A 6,098-nucleotide genomic window follows, 5' to 3' on the forward strand; every position below is an offset into this window, starting at 1 on the left:
GATAAGTACCCCTAAATCAACAGAACGATGAATAATGAAAAATTAAGGTTGCCCCATGTCTCTTTAGTGCTATACCTGCAGCACTGACCTCTGAGCACAGCACTTTAGATCCAAGCCTGCTTTTTTGCTTTTCTTTTCTGAATTCGCAATAGCATAAGTATTATATATAGGCCTACTACTTTCAATAATATTTTATTTGAATTGATACTTTTCAATTAATGTGCAAGGATGTATTCAATTGATCAAAAGTGACAGCAGACATTTAAAATGTTACAAAAGATTTCTATTTGAAATAAATGCTGTTGCAATTCATCAATTCATCAAAAAAAAGTAACAGTTTCCACAAAAATATTAGGCAGCACAACTTTTTTTAATGTGTAATGATTTCTGAAGGATTGTGAGACACTGAACATTTCAGAAATTGCTGTGGAGAATTCAGCTTCGCTATCACATCAATAAATTACATTTTAAAATATATTAAAAAAGAAAACCACAATATTACAATATTTTTGATCAAATAAATCCTTCATGGTGAGCATAAGAAATTTATTTCTAACTGACCCTAAACATTTGAACAATAGTTTAAGTCAGATATTAAATTTGGGTAACACTTTAGGGTCCAATTCTCAGTTGTTTATTATCATGCATATTAGGATATTAGCTGTTTATTAGAACTTATAAAGCACATATTAATGCCGTATTCTGCATGACCATATTCTACATTCCACCTTAATCCTACCAGATATCTTAACTTAATAAACCCCTAACTACTGCTTATTAATAGTTAGGTAGTTGTTAAGGCAAAAGTCGTATAGTTAGTTAATAGTGAAACTAAATAGTGAAAATGATAAACCGAAACCACAGGAGTCTCATGTTGCACCACCAAAACATGAGTGTCAGACTTGTGGTGATCAATTAGGAATATTCTGTCAAAAAAAAAAAAAAGTCTCAGCGATCTTAAAATACTGTTATATCTTCGAATAATGCAACACATGGATGTGCATGTATAGGCACATGTATTTAAGCACCATAAAATATCTCATGCAATATTTTCCAATTTTTGTATGTGGGACAGGGCAAAATGTAAGTTATTCAACAAAATAGGCCATCTGCCTTGGCCTTCAAAATGTAATTTTAAAAGATAACTAGACTGTATTGATAATTGCCATGTGGTCACAAGACATGCCAGAGCCAATGAAAATTTTTTTCGATAGTCTAAGAGCGATAGTTTTTTCATTCCTATTGTGACGTATATCAGAGTGATGGGGAATTGATTAGATCGTTGGATAGTTCAGTTGTGGTTTGCTATTGCTGTGATCTCGTGAGTGACGGGTTTTCCTGCAGTGCCCTCATCATCAGGGAAGAGAAGATAGAAGATACAGACAGTCGTTTTAAGAGGGAGGGGAAGTAACTAAGATTACAAAGGCACATTAATTAAAATAAATAATGAATTGCATGGATAAATCATTCGAAAATATTACATACATATGAATGGTTAATTTTGATTTTAAGTCAAGTCCAATACAATAGCCTGTCAGGATGAGTATGCTTTTTCTTATATATTTTCATGCTCCTCAGTTTGTTATTTATTACCATTATACCAAAACAATCAATTAACTATCTTAATTTGCTCCTCTCCCCTTTTGACTATCATTCCTTAGTGAAAAATGAAAGACGTCAGACAGAAAGGACCAGTGTTTCCAAATATTCCCACAGGAGGGCGCCCTCCGCCCCACCTCCTGCTCCTCCACCTCCACCACCCCGGGTCAGAGGGGGAGGTAAGCGGTCTCCTCTCCGCGTGAGAGGTGCTCTTGACGTGGATGGGATCAGGTGCGATGACCTTGGTGGTCAGAATGGTGACTTGGAGAGAGTGGTTGGCGATCTGAAAACCCACAAAGGAAGAATGAGAACAGGAGTTTACCAGACCTCAGGGCAAGGTGAAATGCTGCCTGTGAAAAAGCGTATTGATCCATCCACAAAAACAGCAACTAAACCTTCAATGAAAACTTCAAGAAAGAAGAATAACCACAGCAAGAACAATGCCACTTTTGTCTGATATGACAATGAAGAGCATGGAAACAATTGATAATCTATTGCTAACAAAAAGCCCTTGATAGCTTTCCCAAAACAGCAGACAACTAACATTTTACAACAAGGTCCCATTAGTTAAAATTAGTTAATGCATTATCTAACATTAACAAACAATGAGCAATATTTTTGTTACAGTTTTTAGTAATGTTTGTTAAAGTTAGTTAATAAAAATACAACTTTACAACTTTTCATTGTTAGTTCATATCAGGTCCATTAAATAGGCCTAATATTAACAGATAGAAATTGATTTGAAAAATAATAATGTATTAAAAAATGTTGAAATTAACAAAAAACTAAAATTAATAAATGCTTTAGAAGTATTTTTAACTGTTAGCTTGTTTAACTAATTTAGTTTAGCTTAGTTAACTTATGTTAACAAATGGAACCCTATGGGTACCACTTTACAATAAGGCATTAGTTAACATAGTAGATGCATTAACAATGAGCATTTTGTTGCAGTATTTATTAATCTTTGTTAGCAATAGTTGTTAATAATACAACTGTTCATTGTTAGTTCTTGTTAGCTCAGGTCCATTAAATAATGTGACATACAAAACTTATGATTTTAATAGTGGAAATCAACTAGATTAAGAAATGCTTTAAAAGTATGTATATTTGTTAGTTCATGTTAATCTAGTTAACTAATTGTTAACAAATGGAACCTTATTGTAAAGCGTTGCCCAGAAAACCGATAATGCTCAAGCTTGTGCAGGTTTACATTCGGTTTGAGATAATACTGCATTTTTAAATAAACAACTTCTAAAATGGAGCTTGTAGTGGATTTTCCGGTTAGTTTTTGCTCTCACTGCTGCTATAATACAGAACATTACCATATAAGGCCGTGTGTCCACCAAAGCGTTTTTTCACGCAGCTGGCGTAAAATTCCAATTGTTTTCAATGGGAGCGCCGCGTTTTTCAAACGCCATGGGCGTAACGAGGCGCTGAGCGTGTATTTAACGGTCAAGCGCTGAGCGCCCGGCGTTTTTTACTGGTCGCCGAGAGTTGAAAAATGTTCAACTTTGGGTAAAACGCTGCGCTCATCACTGTCACTTTTTACACAGCCGTCCAATCACAGTGGATGAGGGGCGGGACAAATACCACACGACCAACTGTCACAACATTCTTTCTGTACAACGAAGTCAACCAGCAGAGCTAACCGAATAAAATGGATGAAAAATAAATTTTTAGTATGAAACAAAATTATCTGCGAAATCAGTTACAAGTAAACTGTGCTGCGGATATTCTGTATCATAGCAACGAATCGTCTCAACTGAAAAACGCAGCGCTGCCAAAACGCTCTCAAGCGCCCACAGCTAGGCGTTTTCAGCAGAGCGTCCAGCGTTTTCAGCCGGCTAAAAACGCTTTGGTGGACACACGGCCTAAATGTCACCTGTGAGGAGCTGTTGGGAACAATGAGCTGGACTGACTTTTACTTATGTCAGGTCTAGTGGCAGCACTTATAATAAATGTAGTAACACCCAAAAACCAGGTGTCATACTTAAATTGTACTAATGTTGTTACTTGAGGTCTCCTCCACGTTCTTCTGGAGTCTTATGTGAGTGTCTGAATGGACAAGGTTGCGTTGTCTTGCATCTCTAAAGTTTACACATGTAATTTGAATGGTTAATGTTCAGCTAGACAAGTCTCATTGACCCGAGGATGTGAAGGCACTGCTTTCTGCCAAGATGTATTTCAGGGATAATTGCGAGGAGGAAGGAGAGACTGAAAGGGAAAGACAGATCAATACAAAATGCTGCGGGTATTTTAAGGACATGCAGTGTTTTCATTTGCTAAACCACAATATAATGCATTGGTGATTTCTGTACTCTGACACAGCAACTGTCTTCAATAAATATGAATTCATTTTTGGTCCCTGGTCAATGATTTGAATTTCTTAATGTTTGTTGCCCTCCTCTGAAGGCTGTCAGTGAGCATTGAGAAATTTAAACTTCATTCCTGAAACCGTTATAAACAGGTCTGTGCGGAAAAAAGTAGCCCAATGGCCAGTCAAAAATAGCCAACTGCGACTTACTCCATCTAAGGCCGAATTCTCCACTGATTTTTAATTTTTCCATGTCTGGGGGGTGTTTTGGGGGCGTTGGAGCGCCGAAATCGTACTTATACACTGAAAAAAAAAAGTAAAATGTACTTAATTTTTCTTTAGCAAGTTTTTAAACGCAGAAGTAAATTTCACATGTGAAATTAAGTAAACTCTACTCAACTAAGTTAAGTAAAATTAACAAAGAAAAGAAGTAACTTTAACTTGACCAGTAAAAGTTCGCTGAGTAATTTTTTTGAAGTTTATTTTGCTATACTTTTTACTCAATAATGCAACACTGATATTAACCACACTTTTAAAGTATATATTTAGATATCAAAGTAAATAATACAACAGACATTGTGTAGACACCATATCTTCATAAAACATAACGCATACCCACCCGAACAGACCGCAATACTTGTACACAATACACAATGACGTTACATGGATTGTTTTTGAGTATGAATGTCATTTTGAGTAGAAAATAAACTCCAGATGTCAAAAATGGCAAGTTACTAAACAACAAAAGCAATGATATAAAATAGTGTAAATACCGCTGGAAAACAGTGAAAATTTAACTTTATTAATTATTCATGCCCCCGTGCATGATGGGAGGACCAGTATTAGAAAAGTTGAGTAGGTTTTATTTAATTTTATAATGTTGATATTTACACTTTAATTTCTACAAGCTTGAATTTTGTTCTAATAATTTACTTTGTTTTTTGAATTCTCGCCTGAACTAACTTTTTCATAGAGAATTTTTCTTTTTCTTTTTCCTGTAGTATTTACTTCACCACAGAATCATTTTTATCAGGGGTGGAAATCAACCCACTGAAGAAAAACTGTTTTACCTGCGGCAACAAGTTAAAAGTATAGTCCAATTGGCTATACTTATTAATAAGAAAAAAAGGGTCTGAATGGCAACTTCTGACTGGCTTTGGTTTTCCTTTGGTTGTGGGACTGTGTCCTTGAGCAAAATCCAATGAAACCCAAGTTTCCCAGGGGTGCTTGCCCCGTAATGTAATTGCAAAACACTCTCATGGTATTTTTTTATTTATAACTATGTTATGTTTTGGTAAATTGGTGGCTAATTCAAATTAATCCATATCTCATTCATGTATTTTCATGCAACCTGCTTACACCCCACAGAAGGTTCGATTTAGGCCGGACCTTCATGCTTTTTTCATGCAAATCACATCATATGAATTCATACAAAATTGCCACCTCTTAAAATTGCTACATTTTCTCATGCAATCTGGTTACTCATATAACTTATTATTTATTGAACTGTTGTATAAAAACAATATCACAAAGATAGTTACTTTCATTACAGATTTACTTTGTCTATTTGCACTGCCAATAGTTCCAAACAAAGCCACAGTAAAACTTACTGCGGTGTCTCAGAGAAATATACTGTAGTGGTGTTCCCGAATGTCCTGGGTGTTTGAACAAATAAGTTGTGTAAATGATTCAATGACTCAATCATAAAGACATTTTCTGTGTCTGAATATGCCTATACTTCCATACTAAAACACTGTGTGAAAAGGCAGATTGTTCGAATTCATTTGTGTAGTTCAATTCGTACACGGATGACCTATAACTTCCAGCGAGATTAAGTAGTGCGCATTTTATGAACAATTTACCTTGACGACAAGGAAGAGTAGTTATGAATGGCAGTGAAGCAATGCAACTGATGCCATAAGTCACATGACAATGATACCATGACTGGATTTCATTCTACACACATTCATACTATATAGAACATTCTTTTCAACAGTTGCAAAGCAATTACTTATTCAAAAGAGGCACCTCATTAGAGATTGCAACCTTGAAAGCAGCCAGTCATTTGAATGTGTGTGTTTTATTAGAACTAATCAGTTGTGTGAATGATCTGATAACTAACTAATAAAGAAAATCACTTGTCACCACATGCTGGAGTATCATGTAACCTGCAGAAGAACTGTTG

Source organism: Siphateles boraxobius, unplaced genomic scaffold (assembly GCF_051911475.1).
Source record: "Siphateles boraxobius isolate OS27281-9 unplaced genomic scaffold, OSU_SipBor_1 29, whole genome shotgun sequence".
Lineage (NCBI taxonomy): Eukaryota > Metazoa > Chordata > Actinopteri > Cypriniformes > Leuciscidae > Siphateles > Siphateles boraxobius.